This window comes from Oncorhynchus masou, unplaced genomic scaffold (assembly GCF_036934945.1).
Source record: "Oncorhynchus masou masou isolate Uvic2021 unplaced genomic scaffold, UVic_Omas_1.1 unplaced_scaffold_1759, whole genome shotgun sequence".
NCBI classification, from domain to species: domain Eukaryota; kingdom Metazoa; phylum Chordata; class Actinopteri; order Salmoniformes; family Salmonidae; genus Oncorhynchus; species Oncorhynchus masou.
Window position 1 is genome coordinate 50001 of NW_027007758.1, and position 26417 is coordinate 76417.

General features: G+C 44.6%; 1 pseudogene; it reads right to left on the bottom strand.

The window, feature by feature from the left end:
* The window catches only part of LOC135532182 (alpha-actinin-1-like), a 69127-nt pseudogene that overhangs the window by 24274 nt on the left and 18436 nt on the right, over positions 1 to 26417 (bottom strand).

Consider the following 26417-nt stretch of genomic DNA (forward strand, 5'->3'; position numbering starts at 1 on the left):
AGAGAAACAGAGAGAAACAGAGAAACAGAGAGAGAGAGAGACAGAGAGAGAGAGAGAGACAGACAGAGAGAGAGACAGAGAGAGAGACAGAGAGAGAAACAGAGAAACAGAGAGAGAGACAAAGAAAAAGAGAGAGAGAGAGGGAGAGAAAGAGGGAGAGCGAGAGAGAAGGTGAGAGAGAGGGAGAGAGCGGCGAGAAATCGAGAGAGAGAGAGAGAGAGAGAGAGAGAGAGAGGGAATGTTGTTACTAATAGTGAATAACTAATGTCTTTAGGACAGTGAGAAAGTAGGAAGCTAATTTTAATTGATTTGTTAGCCTGGTGTCCCAGATCTGTTTGTGGTATCATTCCACCCACTCCTTAATCATGTTAAACAATCCAAGGAGTTTGAAGAAGTGGCACGCCCGGCACAAACAGACCTGGGTACCCAGGCTACTCATTTTGTGGCTTTACACTTATCACATCTCTGATACTTGGTTGTCACCCTGAACACCGTGTCACCTGTGTTGTGTGACCTGGCGAGGTCTCTACGCTGTCAGAGCAACAATCGTCTGGACGTTTAGAAGAAGGAGGTGAGGGATGCAGGGAGATGGGGCAGAGAGGTGGGAGAGAGAGTGGTGCAGGGGCATTAAGGGGAGGAGGACAGAGGAGGGACAGAGTGCTCACGTCACTAGCCAGCTTCTCGTAGTCCTCCATCAGCTGCTCATTCTCCTGGTTGACAGCCAACACCTTGCAGATCCTATTGGCCGCCGTCTCCGCCTGGGGGAGGAACAGGAAGGAATACGTTCTATCGTCACCATGGGAACTGTTACAGTAGTCCGTGAGTTAGACATGACATGGCTGCATTGCACAATCAAAAAAATTATATCTAGATATCTAACTCTCTCTCCCTCTAGATAATTAACTGTCTATCTAGATATCTAACTCTCTCTCCCTCTAGATACTTAACTGTCTATCTAGATATCTAACTCTCTCTCACTCTAGATACTTAACTGTCTATCTAGATATCTAACTCTCTCTCCCTCTAGATACTTAACTGTCTATCTAGATATACAAACCTCTAAATATCTCTCTAGATATCTGTCTATCTAGATATCTAAACCTATCTGTATCTCTCTCGATATCTGTCTATCTATAGATATCTAGATATCTAGATATCTAAACCTATCTGTATCTCTCTCTCGATATCTGTCTATCTATAGATATCTAGATATCTAGATATCTAAACCTCTCTGTGTCTCTCTAGATATCTGTCTATCTAGATATCTAAACCTCTCTGTATCTCTCTAGATATCTGTCTATCTATAAATACCTGTATATATCTAGATATCTAAATCTCTCTAGATATCTATCTATCTATAAATACCTGTCTATCTAGATATCTAAACCTATCTGTAACTCTCTAGATATGATATCTCTCTCTCTAGCTATCATCTATCTAGATATCTAAACCTATCTGTAACTCTCTAGATATGATATCTCTCTCTCTAGCTATCATCTATCTAGATATCTCTCTCTCTATCTCAGATTTAGTACAATGACTGAGTGTGCTGGTGAGGTACACATAGCTATCCTAGATATACTGAAGATTACAGTAGAAATAGAATTACTTGAATGGACGAAGCCACTTCAACCCATTGTAAAAATTGGTTGTAGTAAATATAATTCTAGCAGGGTGGACCCCAGAGATATACTGTACACAGGGGTTAGGGGTCAGGGGTTAGGCCCAGCCAAGGACACAGATGTGTGTGTCCTACGGGGAAGGGGTTCCCAAACTGTTTTCCTTTAAGTATGCTCTCTCTAATTCTCTATCTCTCTCTCTCTCACTACTGTTTCTGTGGTCTCCATTAGCAACCACTACTGTTTCTGTGGTCTCCATTAGCAACCACTACTGTTTCTGTGGTCTCCATTAACAACCACTACTGTTTCTGTGGTCTCCATTAGCAACCACTACTGTTTCTGTGGTCTCCATTAACAACCACTACTGTTTCTGTGGTCTCCATTAACAACCACTACTGTTTCTGTGGTCTCCATTAGCAACCACTACTGTTTCTGTGGTCTCCATTAACAACCACTACTGTTTCTGTGGTCTCCATTAACAACCACTACTGTTTCTGTGGTCTCCATTAACAACCACTACTGTTTCTGTGGTCTCCATTAGCAACCACTACTGTTTCTGTGGTCTCCATTAACAACCACTACTGTTTCTGTGGTCTCCATTAACAACCACTACTGTTTCTGTGGTCTCCATTAGCAACCACTACTGTTTCTGTGGTCTCCATTAACAACCACTACTGTTTCTGTGGTCTCCATTAACAACCACTACTGTTTCTGTGGTCTCCATTAACAACCACTACTGTTTCTGTGGTCTCCATTAGCAACCACTACTGTTTCTGTGGTCTCCATTAGCAACCACTACTGTTTCTGTGGTCTCCATTAGCAACCACTACTGTTTCTGTGGTCTCCATTAGCAACCACTACTGTTTCTGTGGTCATCATTAACAACCACTACTGTTTCTGTGGTCTCCATTCGTTATATAGTGTTATATAGTGTTATAGTTATATAGTGTTATATAGTGTTATAGTTATATAGTGTTATATAGTGTTAAAGAGTTATGTAGTGTTATATAGTGTTATATAGTTATATAGTGTTATATAGAGTTATATAGTGTTATAGTTATATAGTGTTATATAGTGTTATATAGAGTTACATAGAGTTATATAGTCTTATAGTTATATAGTGTTATATAGAGTTACATAGTGTTATAGTTATATAGTGATATATAGAGTTATATAGTGTTATAGTTATAGTGTTATATAGAGTTATATAGTAATATAGAGTTATATAGTGTTATATAGTGTTATATAGAGTTATATAGTGTTATATAGAGTTATGTAGTGTTATATAGTGTTATAGTTATATAGTGTTATAGTTATATATTGTTATATAGAGTTATGTAGTGTTATATAGAGTTATATAGAGTTATATAGTGTTATATAGAGTTATATAGTGTTATATAGTGTTATATAGTTATATAGTGTTATATAGAGTTTTATATAGTTATATAGAGTTATATAGTGTTATATAGTGTTATACAGTGTTATATAGAGTTATATAGTGTTATAGTTATATAGTGTTATATAGTGTAATATAGTGTTATATAGTGTTATATAGTGTTATATGTGTTATATAGTGTTATATAGTGTTATATAGTGTTATAGTTATATAGTGTTATATAGTGTTATATAGTGTTATAGTTATATAGTGTTATAGTGTTATATAGTGTTATATAGTGTTATATAGTGTTATATGTGTTATAGTTATATAGTGTTATATAGTGTTATATAGTGTTATATAGTTATATAGTGTTAGTGTTATATAGAGTTATGTAGTTATATAGTGTTATATATAGTTATATGGAGTTATATCGTGTTATATAGAGTTATATAGTATTCTATAGAGTTATATAGTATTCCATAGAGTTATATAGTATTCTATAGAGTTATATAGTATTCTATAGAGTTATATAGTATTATATAGAGTTATATAGTATTATATAGAGTTATATAGTATTATATAGAGTGATATAGTATTCCATAGAGTTATATAGTATTATATAGAGTTATATAGTATTATATAGAGTTATATAGTTATATAGAGTTATATAGAGTTATATAGTATTATATAGAGTTATATAGTATTCTATAGAGTTATATAGTTATATAGAGTTATATAGTATTATATAGAGTTATATAGTATTATATAGAGTTATATAGTTATATAGAGTTATATAGAGTTATATAGTATTATATAGAGTTATATAGTATTCTATAGAGTTATATAGTATTATATAGAGTTATATAGTGTTATATAGAGTTATATAGTATTATATAGAGTTATATAGAGTCAGACAGACAGACAGACAGACAGACAGACAGACAGACAGACAGACAGACAGACAGAGACAGGAACCCAACCAGGGGAGTGGTGTAGTGAGGTGAGGAGGAAGGGGAGTGTTGCATCCTGGGATACCTTTTGAGCACCAGAGAAGGCGTGGTAGAAGCTAGATACGTAGGTCATGATGGCTTTCTCATCCGGGCGGGCCGTGCCCACGATATCTGGAGAAAGAGAGGAGGAGGATAGAGGAGGAGGTTGGGGAGGGGGGAGGGTTTTGGGGGTGGAGGAAGAGGATGGGGACAGAGGAGGGAGTTGGGGACGGAGGAGGGGGGTTTGGGGATGGATGAGGGGGTTTGGGGATGGACGAGGGGGGTTGGGGACGGAGAAGGGGGGTTTGGGGATGGAGGAGGGGGTTGGGGATGGAGAAGGGGGGTTTGGGGATGGAGGAGGGGGTTGGGGATGGAGAAGGGGGTTGGGGTTTGGGGAGGAGAGGAGAGGAGGATGGGGGTGGATGGGGGAGCAGGGGGGAGAGAGGGAGGGAGAGGTATGGTAATGGACATTTTAAACACGAAGAGATAAATGACATAGAGTAGAGAGTGGGGGTGTCTCAGCAAAAACACACCCTTCCCCTATATACAGGCAGCTACTTCTGGCCAGGTGAAAACACAACAGACAAATGGGTACCATAGAGTTGAATAGAGGCCACATTTTTTGCGTTAATCCCAGCAAACATGTCCACATTGGCCCTGAGGGCAGGCCTCACTTTGACAGAAATGAGCCCTTTTTGGATCAGCTGAATGTTACATTGTATCATAAAGATATAGATGTATAGTTTCTCACGTGTATATTTAGGATTCAGATGTTTCTGCTAATCATTTCCAACATTTTGACTGTCGATTTGATAAAGCGCCTCACAGTCATCACATCAGAACATAGACGGTAACGCTATCGTCCATTTTTAACACAGCACCTAAACTTTCCCAAACTGTATGGTAAAAACTGGACCTCCTGTTCCAACCCACAATCACATGACGACAGTTTGACCAATTAAAGTTGAGGATATCAAAACAGGATAACAGTATCCAGGAAGGGAAGCTCCACTTTGAGTCACTCCAGATTACCTGCTAATCTAGAGAAAATTCAATATACACTCTCTCTCCCTCTGTCTCTCTCACTGTCTGTCTCTCTCTCTCTCTCAGCTCGCTCTGTCGCTCTGTCTCTCTCTCTCTCTGTCTCTCTCTCTCTCTCTCTCTCTCTCTCTCTCTCTCTCTCTCTCTCTGTGTCTCTGTCTCTATCTCTGTGTCTCTGTCTCTCTCTCTCAGCTCGCTCTGTCTCTCTCTCTGTGTCTCTGTCTCTCTCTGTGTCTCTGTCTCTCTCTCTGTGTCTCTGTCTCTCTCTCTGTGTCTCTGTCTCTCTCTCTCAGCTCGCTCTGTCTCTCTCTCAATTCAATTCAATTCAAGGGGCTTTATTGGCATGGGAAACATGTGTTAACATTGCCAAAGCAAGTAAGGTAAACAATAAAAATTAACAGTAGACATCACACATACAGAAGTTTCAAAACAATAAAGACATTACAAATGTCATATTATATTTATATATACAGTGTTTTTACAAGGTACAAATGGTAAGGGGACACAAGATAAAATAAATAAGCATAGATATGGGTTGTATTTACAATGGTGTTTGTTCCTCACTGGTTGCCCTTTTCTCGTGGCAACAGGTCACAAATCTTGCTGCTCTGATGGCACACTGTGGAATTTCACCCAGTAGATATGGGAGTTTTTCAAAATTGGATTTGTTTTCGAATTCTTTGTGGATCTGTGTAATCTGAGGGAAATATGTCTCTCTAATATGGTCATACATTGGGCAGGAGGTTAGGAAGTGCAGCTCAGTTTCCACCTCATTTTGTGGGCAGTGAGCACATAGCCTGTCTTCTCTTGAGAGCCATGTCTGCCTACGGCGGCCTTTCTCAATAGCAAGGCTATGCTCGCTGTGTCTGTACATAGTCAAAACTTTCCTTAATTTTGGGTCAGTCACAGTGGTCAGGTATTCTCTCTCTCTGTCTCTCTCTCTCTCTCTCTCTCTCTGTCTCTCTCTCTCTCTCTCTCTCTCTGTGTCTCTGTCTCTATCTCTGTGTCTCTGTCTCTCTCTCTGTCTCTCTCTCTCTCGCTGTCTCTCTCTCGCTGTCTCTGTGTCTCTGTCTCTCTCTCTCTCTCTCTCTCTGTCTCTCTCTCTCTCTCTCTCTCTCTCTCTCTCTCTCTCTGTGTCTCTGTCTCTCTCTCTGTGTCTCTGTCTCTCTCTCTGTCTCAGCTCACTCTCGCTCTCTAAGATATCTATATTTAGGTACAGAGCTAACCAGTTTAAAATGGGGAATAGGGACATCGGAGTAAAGCCTTCTGTCATCTCGGTTTATTCTTTCTTTCGACATTCTGAAAAGTCAGAGGTCAGACCAGACAATGTCTGTGGGGTCAAAATATCTCATTAAAAACAAGAAACTAAAAAAAAAAACATGAAAAGTTGAGTGATTCATGGCGGCGCTCCAGACCGAATACATTGCAGATGTTCCATTAACCAATGGTTACGCGCCACAACAAACGGCTAAATCATACGACACGTCAAACACCTATCCAGGCACTGTGAGATATGGCAAGTATCTGCAATGCAGTCGGCCTGGAAACGCGGCCGTGTCAGTCTCGACTTCACTTCCTCCTTGACCCTTGACCCTCCTGGTCTTACCCTCAGCGTCCAACATCTTGGGAATGTCCAGGTACTTCTCTGCCACGTCGAAGGCTGTGTTCAGGTTGGTCATGGGGTCATCCTACAGATAAGTGGGAGAGAGATAGAGGTCATGGGGTCATCCTACAGGTGAGAGAAGAAACAGGAGGAGATTAGACCACCTGGTTCGCTGAAAGGTCAGGAGGTCACTGAGGAGAGAGGGTTGATCTATACGGTTCTGTATAAGGTGAAAGGTCAGGAGGTCACTGAGGAGAGAGGTTTGATCTATACGGTTCTGTATAAGGTGAAAGGTCAGGTGGTCACTGAGGAGAGGGGGTTGATCTATACGGTTCTGTATAAGGTGAAAGGTCAGGAGGTCACTGAGGAGAGAGGTTTGATCTATACGGTTCTGTATAAGGTGAAAGGTCAGGAGGTCGCTGAGGAGAGGGGGTTGATCTATATGGTTCTCTAAAAGGTGAACGGTCAGGTGGTCACTGAGGAGAGAGGGTTGATCTATACGGTTCTGTATAAGGTGAAAGGTCAGGTGGTCACTGAGGAGAGAGGGTTGATCTATATGGTTCTGTATAAGGTGAAAGGTCAGGAGGTCGCTGAGGAGAGGGGTTGATCTATACGGTTCTGTATAAGGTGAAAGGTCAGGTGGTCCCTGAGGAGAGGGGGTTGATCTATACGGTTCTGTATAAGGTGAAAGGTCAGGAGGTCGCTGAGGAGAGAGGGTTGATCTATATGGTTCTCTAAAAAGGTGAACAGTCAGGTGGTCACTGAGGAGAGGGGGTTGATCTATATGGTTCTCTAAAAGGTGAAAGGTCAGGAGGTCGCTGAGGAGAGGGGTTGATCTATATGGTTCTCTAAAAGGTGAACGGTCAGGTGGTCACTGAGGAGAGAGGGTTGATCTATACGGTTCTGTATAAGGTGAAAGGTCAGGAGGTCGCTGAGGAGAGAGGGTTGATCTATACGGTTCTGTATAAGGTGAAAGGTCAGGTGGTCCCTGAGGAGAGGGGGTTGATCTATACGGTTCTGTATAAGGTGAAAGGTCAGGTTGTCACTGAGGAGAGGGGGTTGATCTATACGGTTCTGTATAAGGTGAAAGGTCAGGTGGTCCCTGAGGAGAGGGGGTTGATCTATATGGTTCTCTAAAAGGTGAACGGTCAGGTGGTCCCTGAGGAGAGGGGTTGATCTATATGGTTCTGTATAAGGTGAAAGGTCAGGAGGTCGCTGAGGAGAGAGGGTTGATCTATACGGTTCTGTATAAGGTGAAAGGTCAGGAGGTCTCTGAGGAGAGGGGGTTGATCTATACGGTTCTGTATAAGGTGAAAGGTCAGGAGGTCGCTGAGGAGAGAGGGTTGATCTATACGGTTCTGTATAAGGTGAAAGGTCAGGAGGTCCCTGAGGAGAGGGGGTTGATCTATACGGTTCTGTATAAGGTGAAAGGTCAGGAGGTCCCTGAGGAGAGGGGGTTGATCTATACGGTTCTGTATAAGGTGAAAGGTCAGGAGGTCGCTGAGGAGAGGGGGGTTGATCTATACGGTTCTGTATAAGGTGAAAGGTCAGGTGGTCACTGAGGAGAGGGGGTTGATCTATACAGTTCTGTATAAGGTGAAAGGTCAGGAGGTCGCTGAGGAGAGAGGGTTGATCTATACGGTTCTGTATAAGGTGAAAGGTCAGGAGGTCGCTGAGGAGAGAGGGTTGATCTATACGGTTCTGTATAAGGTGAAAGGTCAGGAGGTCCCTGAGGAGAGGGGTTGATCTATACGGTTCTGTATAAGGTGAAAGGTCAGGAGGTCGCTGAGGAGAGGGGTTGATCTATACGGTTCTGTATAAGGTATAAGGTCAGGTGGTCACTGAGGAGAGGGGTTGATCTATACGGTTCTGTATAAGGTGAAAGGTCAGGAGGTCACTGAGGAGAGGGGGTTGATCTATACAGTTCTGTATAAGGTGAAAGGTCAGGTGGTCCCTGAGGAGAGGGGGTTGATCTATACGGTTCTGTATAAGGTGAAAGGTCAGGTTGTCACTGAGGAGAGGGGTTGATCTATACGGTTCTGTATAAGGTGAAAGGTCAGGAGGTCGCTGTGGAGAGGGGGTTGATCTATACGGTTCTGTATAAGGTGAAAGGTCAGGTGGTCACTGAGGAGAGAGGGTTGATCTATACGGTTCTGTATAAGGTGAAAGGTCAGGTGGTCCCTGAGGAGAGGGGTTGATCTATACGGTTCTGTATAAGGTGAAAGGTCAGGAGGTCCCTGAGGAGAGGGGGTTGATCTAGTCAGGTGGTCCCCGAGGAGAGGGGGTTGATCTATATGGTTCTCTAAAAGGTGAAAGGTCAGGTGGTCCCTGACGAGAGAGGATCTATATGGTTCTGTGTAAATGTATCATCAGGGCACTAGTCTCTCACCTTGCGTAGCTTGCCATAGTCAATGAGCTCTGGACGGTGTCTGTGAATGAGAGCACAGAATCCCAACCCATCTTTCCAGCTGAGAGAGAGAGAGAGAGAGAGAGAGAGAGAGAGAGAGAGAGAGTAAGACAAAATCATGACAATCATGTCATTAGCTCTAGACTAGCACTGAGGAATACCTAACCTATATTCAATTTAACATCATGTTTACATATCTCTCCCTGTCTCTCTCCCTGTCTCTTTCTCCCTGTCTCTCTCTCTGTCTCTCTCTCTCTGTCTCTCCCTGTCTCTCTCTCTGTCTCTCTCTCTCTGTCTCTCTCTCAATTCAATTTCAATTCAAGGGGCTTTATTGGCATGGGAAACATGTGTTAACATTGCCAAAGCAAGTAAGGTAAACAATAAAAATTAACAGTAGACATCACACATACAGAAGTTTCAAAACAATAAAGACATTGAAAATGTCATATTATATATATATATACAGTGTTTTTACAAGGTACAAATTTGAAAGGACACAAGATAAAATAAATAAGCATAGATATGGGTTGTATTTACAATGGTGTTTGTTCCTCACTGGTTGCCCTTTTCTCGTGGCAACAGGTCACAAATCTTGCTGCTCTGATGGCACACTGTGGAATTTCACCCAGTAGATATGGGAGTTTTCAAAATTGGATTTGTTTTCGAATTCTTTGTGGATCTGTGTAATCTGAGGGAAATATGTCTCTCTAATATGGTCATACATTGGGCAGGAGGTTAGGAAGTGCAGCTCAGTTTCCACCTCATTTTGTGGGCAGTGAGCACATAGCCTGTCTTCTCTTGAGAGCCATGTCTGCCTACGGCGGCCTTTCTCAATAGCAAGGCTATGCTCGCTGAGTCTGTACATAGTCAAAGCTTTCCTTAATTTTGGGTCAGTCACAGTGGTCAGGTATTCTGCCGCTGTGTGTCTCTCTGTGTAGAGCCAAATAGCATTCTAGTTTGCTCTGTTTTTTTGTTAATTCTTTCCAATGTGTCAAGTAATTATCTTTTTGTTTTCTCATGATTTGGTTGGGTCTAATTGTGCTGCTGTCATGGGGCTCTGTAGGGTGTGTTTGTGTTTGTGAACAGAGCCCCAGGACCAGCTTCTTAGGGGACACTTCTCCAGGTTCATCTCTCTGTAGGTGATGGCTTTGTTGTGGAAGGTTTGGGAATCGCTTCCTTTTAGGTGGTTATAGTATTTAACAGCTCTTTTCTGGATTTTGATAATTAGTGGGTATCGGCCTAATTCTGCTCTGCATGCACTATTTGGTGTTCTACGTTGTACACGGAGGATATTTTTGCAGAATTCTGCGTGCAGAGTCTCAATACATTGGTGTTTGTCCCATTTTGTAAAGTCTTGTTACGCGCCACAACAAGCGGACCCCAGACCTCACAACCATAAAGGCAATGGGCTCTATGACTGATTCAAGTATTTTTAGCCAAATCCTAATTGGTATGTTGAAATTTATGTTCCTTTTGATGGCATAGAATGCCCTTCTTGCCTTGTCAACATCAGATCGTTCACAGCTTTGTGGAAGTTACCTGTGTTCAGGCTGATGTTTAGGCCAAGGTATGTATAGTTTTTTGTGTGCTCTAGGGCAACAGTGTGGAGATGGAATTTGTATTTGTGGTCCTGGTGACTGGACCTTTTTGGAAAACCATTATTTTGGTCTTACTGAGATTTACTGTCAGGGCCCAGGTCTGACAGAATCTGTGCATAAGATCTAGGTGCTGCTGTAGGCCCTCCTTGGTTGGTGACAGGCACCAGATCATCAGCAAAAGCAGACATTTGACTTCAGATTCTAGTAGGGTGAGGCCGGGTGCTGCAGACTTTTCTAAAAGGTGCCCGTGTCAGTTCGTTGATATATATGTTGAAGAGGGTGGGGCTTAAGCTGCATCCCTGTCTAAGGTCAGGACCCTGTGTGAAGAAATGGGGGTGATTTTTTGCCAATTTTAACCGCACACTTGTTGTTTGTGTACATGGATTTTATGATGTCGTATGTTTCCCCCAGGACACCACTTTCCATCAGTTTGTATAGCAGACCCTCATGCCAAATTGAGTCGAAGGTTTTTTGAAATCAACAAAGCATGAGAAGACTTTGCCTTTGTTTTGGTTTGTTTGGTTGTCAATTGTATAAGGTGTGCAGGGTGAATACATGGTCTGTATAAGGTGAAAGGTCAGGTGGTAATTTGGGAAAAAGCCAATTTGACATTTGCTCAGTACATTGTTTTCATTGAGTGAAAGTCAGGAGGTCTGCTGTTAATGATAATGCAGAGGATTTTCCCAAGGTTACTGTTATATTCCACGGTAGTTATTGGGGTCAAATTTGTCTCCATTTTTGTGGATTGGGGTGATCTAGTCCTTGGTTCCAAATAAGGGGAAGATGTCAGAGCTAAGGATGATGTTAAAGAGTTTTAGTGGCCAATTGGAATTTGTTGTCTGTATATTTGATCATTTCATTGAGGATACCATCAACACCACAGGCCTTTTTGGGTTGGAGGGTTTTTATTTTGTCCTGAAAGGTCGTTCAATGTAATTGGAGGATCCAGTGGGTTCTGGTAGTCTTTAAAGTTGATTCTAAGATCTGTATTTGATCATGTATATGTTTTTGCTCTTTATTCTTTGTTATAGAGGTGAAAGATTGGAGAAGTGGTTTCCCTGACATCTCCATTTTGGATAGATAATTCTTCGTGTTGTTGTTTGTTTAGTGTTTTCCAATTTTCCCAAAAGTGGTTAGAGTCTATGGATTCTTCAATTACATTGAGCTGATTTCTGACATGCTGTTCCTTCTTTTTCCGTAGTGTATTTCTGTATTGTTTTAGTGATTCACCATAGTGAAAGGTCAGACTCAGGTTTTCCGGGTCTCTATGTTTTTGGTGAAAGGTCAAGGACTGAGGAGAGGGGTTGATCTATAGGTTTCTCAATTTCTTTCTTAGATTTTTGCATTCTTCATCAAACCATTTGTCATTGTTGATTAATTTTCTTCTGTTTCTATTTGAAAGGTCAGGTTTCATAGGGAAGCTGAGAGGTCAAATATACTGTTAAGATTTTCTAAGGCCAAGTTTACACCTTCTGTGGACAGTGGTTGATTTTACCCAGGAAATTGTCTGAAAGGGATTGAATTTGTTGTTGCCTAATTGTTTTTTGGTAGGTTTCCAAACTGCATTCCTTCCATCTATAGCATTTCTCAATGTTACTCAGTTCCTTTGGCTTTGATGCCTCATGATTGAGTATTGCTCTGTTTAGGTAGACTGTGATTTTGCTGTGGTCTGATAGGGGTGTCAGTGAGCTGACAGAATCCCTGAGAGACTCTGGGTTGAGGTCAGTGATAAAGTAGTCTACAGTACTACTGCCAAGAGATGAGCTATAGGTGTACCTACCATAGAGTCCTGAAGCCTACCATTGACTATGTACATACCCAGCGTGCGACAGAGCTGCAGGAGTTGTGACCCGTCTTTTGTTGGTTATGTTGTCATAGTTCTGCCTAGGGGGCATACGGGGGAGGGAATGCTGTCACCTCCAGGCAGGTCTCTTGTCTCCCTCTCTCGGTCTCTCCCTGTCTGTCTCTCCCTGTCTCCTCTCTCTATCTCCCTGTCTCTCTCTCTCTGTCTCTCTCTCTCTCTCTCTCTCCCTGTCTCTCTCTCTGTCTATCTCTGTGTCTATCTCTCTCTCTCTCTCTCTCTCTCTCTCTCTCTGTCTCTCTGTGTCTATCTCTCTCTGTGTCTCTCTCTCTCTGTCTCTCTCTCTGTCTCTCTCACTCTCTCTCCCTGTCTCTCTCTCTGTCTCTCTCCCGTCTCTCCCCCTCTCTCCCCCTGTCTCTCTGCCCATCTCTCCCCTGTCTCTCTCTCTGTCTCTCCATCCCCATCTCTCTCCCGTCTCTCTCCCTGTCTCTCCCCTCTCCCTGTCTCCCTGTCTCTCTGCCAGGTCGTCTCTCTGCCTGGTGTCCATCTCCCTGTCAGTCTCCTCTGGTGTCCTGTCCAGGTCTGCCAGTCTCTGAGTCAGGGCTGGTGTCCCCGTCTGATCCTTGTTCAGGGCTCCTGTCTGATCAGTCTCTGAGTCTGTCTCTGTCCCATCTCAGTCCCCTGTCTGTCCATCTCTGTCAGTCTCTGAGTCATGGTGTCCATAGAGCCAGGTCTCTCTCTCTGTCTCTCTCCCAGAGCCAGGTCTCCCCATCTCTCTCCCGTCTCTCTCCAGGTCTCTCCCTCTCTCCTGTCTCTCTGCCCGTCTCTCTGCCCGTCAGGGCTCTCTCCCTGTCCCTCCCTGTCCATCCATCCAGAAGGCTAAGCATTTCCATGTCAGTTAATCTACTCCATATAACTGGTGTGAAAGATGATCTCTACATCCATCCTGTTCTCATTACACAACAAGCTCTACTCCTCTGAGTCAGGGCTGGTGTCCATAGAGCCAGGTCTGATCAGTCTCTGAGTCAGGGCTGGTGTCCATAGAGCCAGGTCTGATCAGTCTCTGAGTCAGGGCTGGTGTCCATAGAGCCAGGTCTGATTAGTCTCTGAGTCAGGGCTGGTGTCCATAGAGCCAGGTCTGATCAGTCTCTGAGTCAGGGCTGGTGTCCATAGAGCCAGGTCTGATCAGTCTCTGAGTCAGGGCTGGTGTCCATAGAGCCAGGTCTGATCAGTCTCTGAGTCAGGGCTGGTGTCCATAGAGCCAGGTCTGATCAGTCTCTGAGTCAGGGCTGGTGTCCATAGAGCCAGGTCTGATCAGTCTCTGAGTCAGGGCTGGTGTCCATAGAGCCAGGTCTGATCAGTCTCTGAGTCAGGGCTGGTGTCCATAGAGCCAGGTCTGATCAGTCTCTGAGTCAGGGCTGGTGTCCATAGAGCCAGGTCTGATCAGTCTCTGAGTCAGGGCTGGTGTCCATAGAGCCAGGTCTGATCAGTCTCTGAGTCAGGGCTGGTGTCCATAGAGCCAGGTCTGATCAGTCTCTGAGTCAGGGCTGGTGTCCATAGAGCCAGGTCTGATCAGTCTCTGAGTCAGGGCTGGTGTCCATAGAGCCAGGTCTGATCAGTCTCTGAGTCAGGGCTGGTGTCCATAGAGCCAGGTCTGATCAGTCTCTGAGTCAGGGCTGGTGTCCATAGAGCCAGGTCTGATCAGTCTCTGAGTCAGGGCTGGTGTCCATAGAGCCAGGTCTGATCAGTCTCTGAGTCAGGGCTGGTGTCCATAGAGCCAGGTCTGATCAGTCTCTGAGTCAGGGCTGGTGTCCATAGAGCCAGGTCTGATCAGTCTCTGAGTCAGGGCTGGTGTCCATAGACCCAGGTCTGATCAGTCTCTGAGTCAGGGCTGGTGTCCATAGAGCCAGGTCTGATCAGTCTCTGAGTCAGGGCTGGTGTCCATAGAGCCAGGTCTGATTAGTCTCTGAGTCAGGGCTGGTGTCCATAGAGCCAGGTCTGATCAGTCTCTGAGTCAGGGCTGGTGTCCATAGAGCCAGGTGGAAAAACAATGGAGGATCATATTAGATCAGTACAGCCAGTCACTGTGCCAGTAAAACAGGAGAGAAGAGAGACAGAGAGAGAGAGAGAGAGAGAGAGAGAGAGAGAGCGAGAGAGAGCGAGAGAGAGAGAGAGAGACAGAGAGAGAGAGAGAGAGAGAGAGAGAGAGAGAGAGAGAGAGAGAGAGACAGAGAGAGAGAGAGAGAGAGAGAGAGAGAGAGAGAGCGGGAGAGAGAGCAGGAGGAGAGCAGGAGAGAGAGCAAGGAGAGAGAGCAAGAGAGAGAGAGAGAGAGAGAGAGACAGAGACAGAGAGAGAGAGCGAGAGAGAGCGGGAGAGAGAGCGAGAGAGAGAGCGGGAGAGAGCGGGAGAGAGAGCAAGAGAGCGAGAGAGAGAGAGAGAGAGAGAGAGAGAGCAGAGAGGAACCAAGACTTCATAAAAAAAATATCAGAAATACAGACATTGTCATCCTACAAAAAACATAGTATAGAGAAGATGGACCCACTGGTTGCCCTCGAGGTTACAGAGAGCTGGTAGTGCCATCCACCAAACAACCAGGTCTGAAACAGGGCAGAGACTCAGGCGGTATGCTAATTTGGTATAGAGCAGACATAACCCACTCTATTAAATTAATCAAAACAGGAACATTTTACATTTGGCTAGAAATGAATAAGGAAATGATCTCAACAGAGAAAAATGTCCTCCTGTGTGCTACCTACTGTATATCCCCCACTAGAATCCCCATACTTTAACGATGAATATACGAATGATATATTTAGAATATATGAATACTTTAACGATGACAGCTTCTCCATCCTGGGGGGGAAATCAATAGTTTCTGGCCCAAATGACATGTATTAGTCTGTGGCGACCTAAATGCCAGTGACAGCATTCCCTCCCCTAGGCCCCCCTAAATGCCAGAACCGGACAAGAACCTGACACCCTCAGCACACAGGGCACAGTGGGACAGCATTCCCTCCCCCATAGGCCCCCTAAATGCCAGAACTGGACAAGAACCTGACACCCTCAGCACACAGGGGGACAAACACCTGCCTGGAGGTGACAGCATTCCCCCCCATAGGCCCCCTAGACACTATGACAACATAACCAACAAAAACGGATCACAACTCCTGCAGCTCTGTCGGACGCTGGGTATGTACATAGTCAAAGGTAGGCGTTGAGGGGACTCCTATGGTAGGTACACCTATAGCTCTGTTACATCCTGGGTATGTACATAGTTAATGGTAGTCAATAGGTAGCTCTATTTATATAGTCAATGGTAGTCTTCCAGGGACTCCTATGGTAGGTACACCTATAGCTCATCTCCTGGCAGTAGTACTGTAGACTACTTTATCACTGACCTCAACCCAGAGTCTCAGATCACAGCAAAATCACACTCTATTTGAACAGAGCAATACTCAATCATGAGGCATCAAAGCCAAAGGAACTGAGTAATATTAAGTAATGCTATAGATGGAAGGAAAGTAGTGTGGACATCTGCCAAAAACAATTAGGCAACAACAAATGCAATCCCCTCTAGACAATTTCCTGGGTAAAACGTTCCACTGTAATAGTGAAGGTGTAAACTTGGCAGTAGAAAATCTACACAGTTTATTTGACCTCTTAGCTTCCCGATCAAATCTAAAAATGTTAAACAGAAAACTAAAGAAAATGAACAACAATAACAAATGATTTGATGAGGAATGCAAAAACCTAAGAAAGAAATTGACAAAAACCTGTCCAACCAAAAACATAGAGACCCAGAAAACCTGAGTCTACGCCTTCACTATGATGAATCACTAAAACAATACAGAAATACACTACGGAAAAAGAAGGAACAGCACGTCAGAAATGAGCTCAATGTAATTGAAAAATCCATAGAATCTAACCACTTTTGGGAAAATTGGAAAACACTAAACAAACTACAACACAAATAATGATCTATCCAAAATGGAGGTGTATGGATAAACCACTTCTCCAATCTCTTTGGCTCTATAAAAAAAGAACAAACAGCAAAAACATATACATGATCAAATACAAATATTAGAATCAACCATTAAAGACGACCAGAACCCACTGGATTCTCCAATTACCTTGAATGAACTACAGGACAAAATATGTGTTGATGATATCGTAAATGAAATTATAAAATATACAGACCACAAATTCCAATTGGCTATACTAAAACTCTTTAATAACATCATCCTTAGCTCTGGCATCTTCCCCAATATTTGGAACCAAGGACTGATCACCCCAATCCACAAAAGTGGAGACAAATTTGACCCCAATAACTACCGTGGGATATGCGTCAACAGCAACCTTGGGAAAATCCTCTGCATTATCATTAACAGCAGTACATTTCCTCAGTGAACACAATGTACTGAGCAAAGTGTGCCTTCTCATCAAGGCAAAGGGTGTCTACTTTGAAGAATCTAAAATCTAAAATATATTTAGATGTGTTTAACACTTTTTTGGTTACTACATGATTCCATATGTGTTATTTCATAGTTTTGATGTCTTCATTATTATTCTACAATGTAGAAAATAGTAAAAAATAAAGAAAAACCCTGGAATGAGTAGGTGTCCAAACTTTTAACTGGTACTGTATCTATCAACAAATTTGCGAGGGCACTAGAACAGTCTGCAGCACCCGGCCTCACCCTACTAGAATCTGAAGTTAAATGTCTACTGTTTGCTGATGATCTGGTGCTTCTGTCCCCAACCAAGGAGGACCTACAGCAGCACCTAGATCTTCTGCACAGATTCTACCAGACCTGGGCCCTGACAGTAAATCTCAGTTCCCAGGACGAGGAATACAAATTCCATCGAGACACTAGAAAACTATACACACTAGAGGTCGACCGATTGTGATTTTCCAACGACGATAATCGATACAGAGGAGGAGGACTGAAAAAAGGGGTTCCTTTTAACATGAGTCTTTAATATTCCCAGGGAAGACGTTTCAGGTTGTAGTTATTATAGGAATTATGACGTGTCGACTTTGACTATTGGATGTTCTTTTAGTTGATGGGCTTGAAGTCATAAACAGCGCTGTGCTGTTGCTAAGCATTGCTACGAGCTGCTGGCAAAACGCAGTAATGTGCTGTTTGAATGAATGCTTACGAGCCTGCTGGTGGTGCCTACGATCGCTCAGTCAGACTGCTCTATCAAATCATAGACTTAATTATAATAACACACAGAAATACGAGCCTTAGGTTATTGATATGGAATCCGGAAACGATCATTTCGAAAACAAAACGTTTATTCTTTCAGTGAAATACGGAACCGTTCTGTATTTTATCGAACTGGTGGCATCCATAAGTCTAAATATTCCTGTTACATTGCACAACCTTCAATGTTATGTCATAATTATGTAAAATTCTGGCAAAATAATGACGGTCTTTGTTAGGAAAAAACACAGTTACCAACGAGCGGCCCAAACTGTTGCATATACCCTGACTCTCCTTGCACTGAACACAAGAGAAGTGACACAATTTCACCTGGTTAATATTGCCTGCGAACCTGGATTTATTTTAACTAAATATGCAGGTTTAAAAAAAATGTACTTATTGATTTTAAGAAAGGCGTTGATGTTTATGGTTGGAACCTGGATTTATTTTAACTAAATATGCAGGTTTAAAAAAATGTACTTATTGATTGTAAGAAAGGCGTTGATGTTTATGGTTGGGTACATTTGTGCAACTAGTGCGCTTTTTGTTAAATCATCACCCGTTTGGCAAAGTTGAAGTAGGCTGTGATAAATGAACAGGCACCGCATCGATTATATGCAACGCAGGACAAGCTAGTTATCCTAGTAATATCATCAACCATGTGTAGTTAACTAGTGATTATGTTAAGATTGATTGTTTGTTTTTTTATAAGATAAGTTTAATGCTAGCTAGCAACTTGCTCATTGCAGCCACAAGGTCCTTTTGACGCTGCACTAGCGTAACAGGTAGTCAGCCTACCATGCAGTTTCCTCATGGATTGCAGCCTGCCATGCAGTTTCCTCGTGGATTGCAGCCTGCATGGATTGCATGCCAGTTTCCTCGTGGATTGCAGCCTGCCAGTTTCCTCATGGATTGCAGCCTGCCAGTTTCCTCGTGGATTGCAGCCTGCCAGTTTCCTCGTGGATTGCAGCCTGCCAGTTTCCTGCCAGTTTGGATTGCAGCCTGCCAGTTTCCTCATGGATTGCAGCCTGCCAGTGGATTCCTCAGTGGATTGCAGCCTGCCAGTGGATTGCAGCCTCATGGATTGCAGCCTGCCAGTTTCCTCATGGATTGCAGCCTGCAGTTTCCTCATGGATTGCAGCCTGCCAGTTTCCTCGTGGATTGCAGCCTGCCAGTTTCCTCGTGGATTGCAGCCTGCCAGTTTCCTCATGGATTGCAGCCTGCCAGTTTCCTCATGGATTGCAGCCTGCCATGCAGTTTCCTCATGGATTGCAGCCTGCCAGTTTCCTCATGGATTGCAGCCTGCCAGTTTCCTCATGGATTGCAGCCTCATGGATTGCAGCCTGCCCAGTTTCCTCATGGATTGCAGCCTGCCATGCAGTGGATTGCAGCCTGCCAGTTTCCTCATGGATTGCAGCCTGCCAGTTTCAGCCTGCCATGGATTGCAGCCTGCCAGTTTCCTCATGGATTGCAGCCTGCCAGTTTCCTCATGGATTGCAGCCTACATGGATTGCAGCCTGCCAGTTTCCTCATGGATTGCAGCCTGCCAGTTTCCTCGTGGATTGCAGCCTGCCATGCAGTTTCCTCGTGGATTGCAGCCTGCCAGTTTCCTCGTGGATTGCAGCCTGCCAGTTTCCTCGTGGATTGCAGCCAGCCATGCAGTTTCCTCGTGGATTGCAGCCTGCCAGTTTCCTCATGGATTGCAGCCTGCCAGTTTCCTCATGGATTGCAGCCTGCCAGTTTCCTCATGGATTGCAATGTAATCGCCGGTCCGAAAAAGGCAGATTACCGATTGTTGTGAAAACTTGAACTCGCCCCTAATTAATCGGCCAAGGTCGACCTTAAACATCAGCGCCACAGGTACCTTCCACAAAGCTGTGAACGATCTGAGAGACAAGGCAAGAATGGCCTTCTATGCCATCAAGAGTTTCGATCTCATGAACATAAAATTTAACATGCCAATTCGGATCTGGCAAAAAAATACTTGAATCAGTCATAGAGCCAATTGCCCTTTATGGTTGTGAGGTCTGGGGTCCGCTCACCAACCAAGAATTCACAAAATGGGACAAACCTTAAATTGAGACTCTGCATGCAGAATTCTGCATGAAACACCAAATAATGCATGCAGAGCAGAATTAGGGCGATTTCAGCTGTCAAAATCCATAAAAGAGCAATTCAATTCTATCTAAAACCACCTAAAAAGAAGCAATTCTCAAACCCTCACAGACAGACAGGTGAACCTGGAAACAAATCCCCTCAGCCAGCTGGTCCTGGGACTCTGTTCACAAACACAAACAGAGCCCCAGGACAGCAACACAATTAGACCCAACCAAATCATGAGAAAACTACAAGATAATTACATGAAACATTGGAAAGAATTAACAAAAAAAACAAAAGCAAACTAGAATGCTCTCTGGTCCTAAACAGAGAATACACAGTGGCAGAATACCTGACCACTGTGACTGACCCAAAATTACACCACTGTAACTACAACCTATATTTGTTTATTTATTTTCCCTTTTGTACTTTAACTATTTGCACATTGTTACAACACTGTGCAAAGCCAATGTTTACTCACCTCTCATCCCCCTCCTCCCCTTCCCTTCTCCCCCCCCTCTCCTCTCATCCCCCTACTCCCATCCTCTCCTCTTCTCTCCGCCCTTCTTCCTCCTCTCCTCTCCTTCCCCCTTCTTCCCTCCTCTTCCCTCCTCTCCTCTCCTTCCCCCTTCTTCTTTCCTCTTCCCTCCTCTCCTCTCCTTCCCCCTTCTTCCCTCCTCTTCCCTCCTCTCCTCTCCTCTATCAGTCTGGTATGTAAACATCTCAGTTGTCTGTTCTCTGTTAGCTCTGTCTGGAATCTGCATTCAGCTCTGCTCTGTTTTCTATTAGCCCTGTCTGACTCTGAGGCGGCTTGCTCTGTTTCTGCCTGCGTCCCAAATCGTACCCTATTCCCTATATAGTGCTCTAATATAAATGGTACCCTATTCCCTATATAGTGCACTACTTACTACTTTATCCTGGTCTAAAGTAGCGCCTTCTATAGAGAATAGGGTTTCATTTGCGATGCAGATCTCGTCCTCTGACTTGACTCTGCTGTGGCCTGATCCTGCTGTGGCCTGACCCTGCTGTGGCCTGATCCTGCTGTGGCCTGACCCTGCTGTGGCCTGACTCTGCTGTGGCCTGACTCTGCTGTGGCCTGACTCTGCTGTGGCCTGACTCTGCTGTGGCCTGACTCTGCTGTGGCCTGACCCTGCTGTGGCCTGACTCTGCTGTGGCCTGACTCTGCTGTGGTCTGACCCTGCTGTGGCCTGACTCTGCTGTGGCCTGACTCTGCTGTGGCCTGACTCTGCTGTGGCCTGACCCTGCTGTGGCCTGACTCTGCTGTGGCCTGATCCTGCTGTGGCCTGACTCTGCTGTGGCCTGATCCTGCTGTGGCCTGGCTCTGCTGTGGCCTGACTCTGCTCCGAGGCCTGACTCTGCTGTGGCCTGACTCTGCTGTGGCCTGACTCTGCTGTGGCCTGACTCTGATGACTCTGCTGTGGCCTGACTCTGCTGTGGCCTGACTCTGCTGTGGCCTGACTCTGCTGTGGCGTGAATCTGCTGTGGCCTGATCCTGCTGTGGCCTGACCCTGCTGTGGCCTGACCCTGCTGTGGCCTGACTCTGCTGTGGCCTGACTCTGCTGTGGCCTGACTCCGCTCCGAGGCCTGACTCTGCTGTGGCCTGACTCTGCTGTGGCCTGACTCTGCTGTGGCCTGACTCTGCTGTGGTCTGACCCTGCTGTGGCCTGACTCTGCTGTGGCCTGACTCTGCTGTGGCCTGACCCTGCTGTGGCCTGACTCTGCTGTGGCCTGATCCTGCTGTGGCCTGACTCTGCTGTGGCCTGATCCTGCTGTGGTCTGTCTCTGCTGTGGCCTGACTCTGCTCCGAGGCCTGACTCTGCTGTGGCCTGACTCTGCTGTGGCCTGACTCTGATCCGAGGCCTGACTCTGCTGGCTGACTCTGCTGTGGCCTGACTCTGCTGTGGCCTGACTCTGCTGTGGCCTGACTCTGCTGTGGCGTGAATCTGCTGTGGCCTGATCCTGCTTTGGCCTGACTCTGCTGTGGCCTGACCCTGCTGTGGCCTGACCCTGCTGTGGCCTGACTCTGCTGTGGCCTGACTCTGCTGTGGCCTGACTCTGCTGTGGCCTGACTCCGCTCCGAGGCCTGACTCCGCTGTGGCCTGACTCTGCTGTGGCCTGACTCTGCTGTGGTTTGACCCTGCTGTGGCCTGACTCTGCTGTGGCCTGACTCTGCTGTGGTCTGACCCTGCTGTGGCCTGACTCCGCTGAGGCCTGACTCTGCTGTGGCCTGACTCTGCTGTGGCCTGACTCTGCTGTGGCCTGACTCCGAGGCCTGACTCTGCTGTGGTCTGACCCTGCTGTGGCCTGACTCTGCTGTGGCCTGACCCTGCTGTGGCCTGACCCTGCTGTGGCCTGACTCTGCTGTGGCCTGACCCTGCTGTGGCCTGACTCTGCTGTGGCCTGACTCTGCTGTGGCCTGACTCTGTCCGAGGCCTGATGTACTATAGGGTGGTGTACTAGGGTGGTGTACTATAGGGTGTACTATAGGGTGGTGTACTAGGGTGGTGTACTATAGGGTGTACTATAGGGTGTACTATAGGGTGGTGTACTATAGGGTGGTGTACTATAGGGTGGTGTACTATAGGGTGGTGTATTATAGGGTGGTGTACTATAGGGTGGTGTACTATAGGGTGGTGTACTATAGGGTGTACTATAGGGTGGTGTACTATAGGGTGGTGTACTATAGGATGGTGTACTATAGGGTGTACGTTTGGGTGTACTATAGGGTGGTGTACTATAGGGTGTATTATAGGGTGGTGTACTATAGGGTGGTGTACTATAGGGTGGTGTACTATAGGGTGGTGTACTATAGGGCGGTGTTCTATAGGGTGTACTATAGGGTGTACTATAGGTGGTGTACTACAGGGTGGTGTACTATAGGGTGTACTATAGGGTGTACTACAGGGTGGTGTATATAGGGTGTATTATAGGGTGGTGTACTATAGGGTGGTGTACTATAGGGTGGTGTACTATAGGGTGTACTATAGGGTGGTGGACTATAGGGTGGTGTACTATAGGGTGTACTATAGGGTGTACTACAGGGTGGTGTACTATAGGGTGTACTATAGGGTGGTGTTCTATAGGGTGTACTATAGGGTGTACTATAGGGTGGTGTTCTATAGGGTGTACTATAGGGTGTACTATAGGGTGGTGTACTACAGGGTGGTGTACTATAGGGTGGTGTACTATAGGGTGTACTACAGGGTGGTGTACTATAGGGTGTACTATAGGGTGGTGTTCTATAGGGTGTACTATAGGGTGTACTATAGGGTGGTGTACTATAGGGTGGTGTACTATAGGGTGGTGTACTATAGGGTGTACTATAGGGTGGTGTACTATAGGGTGGTGTACTATAGGGTGTCCTATAGAGTGTACTACAGGGTGGTGTACTATAGGGTGTACTATAGGGTGTACTATAGGGTGGTGTTCTATAGGGTGTACTATAGGGTGTACTATAGGGTGTACTATAGGGCGGTGTTCTATAGGGTGTACTATAGGGTGGTGTACTACAGGGTGATGTACTATAGGGTGTACTATAGGGTGTACTACAGGGTGGTGTACTATAGGGGGTGTACTATAGGGTGGTGTACTATAGGGTGTACTATAGGGTGGTGTACTATAGGGTGGTGTACTATAGGGTGGTGTACTATATAGTGTACTATAGGGTGTACTTTAGGGTGGTACACTATATAGTGTACTACAGGGTGGTGTACTATATAGTGTACTACAGGGTGGTGTACTATATAGTGTACAATAGGGTGGTGTACTATATAGTGTACTATAGGGTGGTGTACTATATAGTGTACTATAGGGTGGTATACTATATAGTGTACTATAGGGTGCACTATAGGGTGGTGTACTTTATAGTGTACTATAGGGTGGTGTACTATATAGTGTACTATAGGGTGGTGTACTGTAGGGTGGTGTACTATATAGTGTACTATAGGGTGGTGTACTATAGGTTGGTGTACTATATAGTGTACTATAGGGTGTACGTTTGGGTGGTGTACTATATAGTGTAATATAGGGTGGTGTACTATAGGGTGGTGTACTATAGGGTGTACTATAGGGTGGTGTACTATATAGTGTACTATAGGGTGGTGTACTATATAGTGTACTACAGGGTGGTGTACTATATAGTGTACTATAGGGTGGTGTACTATATAGTGTACTATAGGGTGGTGTACTATATAGTGTACTATAGGGTGGTGTACTATATAGTGTACTATAGGGTGTACGTTTGGGTGGTGTACTATATAGTGTAATATAGGGTGGTGTACTATAGGGTGGTGTACTATAGGGTGGTGTATAGGGTGTACTATAGGGTGGTGTACTATATAGTGTACTATAGGGTGGTGTACTATATAGTGTACTATAGGGTGGTGTACTATATAGTGTACTATAGGGTGGTGTACTATATAGTGTACTATATAGTGTACTATATAGTGTACTATAGGGTGGTGTACTATAGGGTGGTGTACTATAGGCTGGTGTACTATATAGTGTACTATAGGGTGGTGTACTATAGGGTGGTGTACTATATAGTGGACGTTTGGGTGGTGTACTATAGGGTGGTGTACTATATAGTGGATGTTTAGGTGGTGTACTATAGGGTGGTGTACTATACAGTGTACTATAGGGTGGTGTACTATATAGTGGACGTTTGGGTGGTGTACTATAGGGTGGTGTACTATATAGTGTACTATAGGGTGGTGTACTATATATTGTACTTTTGGGTGTACTATAGGGTGGTGTACTTTATAGTGTACTATAGGGTGGTGTACTATATAGTGTACTATATAGTGTACTATAGGGTGGTGTACTATATAGTGTACTATATAGTGTACTATAGGATGGTGTACTATATAGTGTACTATAGGGTGGTGTACTATATAGTGTACTTTAGGGTGTACTATAGGGTGGTGTACTATATAGTGTACTATAGGGTGGTGTACTATATATTGTACTTTTGGGTGTACTATAGGGAATAGAATGCCATATGACTAGGTATCCCCCTCTCCCTTTCCATAGGGGCTGCAGGTAGCCTAGTGGTTAAGAGCGTTGGGACACTAACCAGAAAGTTCGCTGGTTAGAATCCCCAAACCGACTAGGTGAAACGTCTGTCTGTCGAGCAAAGGCACTTCACCCTAATAGCTCTTGTCAGTTGCTCTTGGTAAGAGCGTCTACTACAATGTAAATTTAAAATGGGACCCAGATCCCTTATATTACCTAATGTGAAAGTTCTGAATGTTGACGTTCTTGTAAGGAGCAGTCTTCCTCTGGCACCACAGAAGAAGACCCTCTTTAGCTGATGTTTCTGTGGGTGGATAAAAACAAATCAACAAGAAGTTAGTTAGTTCGGGTTCGGCGCCACTACAGACCCTGGTTTGATTCCCGGGCTGTATCACAACCAGCCGTGTTGGGGAGTCCCATATGGCGGCGCACAATTGGCACGGCTTCGTCCGGGTTAGGCCGTCATTGTAAAATAAGAATTTGTTATTTTAACTGACACGCCTAGTTGAACGTTGAATAAAAACATGTGCTGTGCCATTATCTTAAATGGCACACTATTCCCAAGGGGCCCTTGTCTAAAGTAGTGCACTACATAGGGAATAGGGTGCCATTTAAGACTCATTTTTAACCTGGACTGTCTCTATTTAACCTGTTTGAACTAATCACATTTAACCAGTCTGAATGAATCACATTGTGGCTGTAGGGAGTTTTCAAATCAGAGTGGTAGTCATGTGTCATCTCTGAAACATCTCTGAAACATCTGAAACATCTCTGAAACATCTCAAACATCTCAAACATCTCTGAAACATTTCAAACATCTCTGAAACAGCTCAAACATCTCTGAAACATTTCAAACATCTCTGAAACATCTCAAACATCTCTAAAACAGCTCAAACATCTCTGAAACATTTCAAACATCTCTGAAACATCTCAAACATCTCTAAAACAGCTCAAACATCTCTGAAACATCTCAAACATCTCTAAAACATCTCAAACATCTCTCTCAAACATCTCTGAAACAAAACATCTCAAACATCTGAAACATGTCACGTCTCCATATAAAGGAAGATTTGTTTTAATTAGCTCGAAACACTAGTAGGAAGAATGTCTGTATTAGTTGCCATCGACAGAGTCCCTTCACCCGATCAAGAAAGACATCGACATCCTGGTACCTTCCACAGAGATGTCCTGGATGGCGAAGCGAAGGATTATGGTCCAGATCATTCCCAGGGTCATTTTAGCGTTGCCGTCGACGATCTCTGCAGGAGAGGAGAGAGACCATGTTGGTGTGAGTTTATATTTACAGTTCACTGTTTCACAGTATGGCAGATCCACTGCTGGTGAACAGGAAAACAATGTTGGCCTGAGTTCATTTACAGAAGTTCTGGATCAATCCGGCAATAGTTTGTCTGTGGTGATCAGGCAGCATCAAACGAGCAGACTCTTTTGAGTCATTGCTGTCCGATGTTGTTGTTGATGATGTGAACCCTCTCCTCCTACTCTCTCTAGGTCACCCTGCCGCTCCTCTCCTCCCCAAATGAATCATATGTTTCTACCTCCTAATCTCAGAAAACACAGCTAGGATACACAGTGTATGTGTTAGACAGTCATGGAACTAAACTGGGGCGGCAGGTAGCCTAGT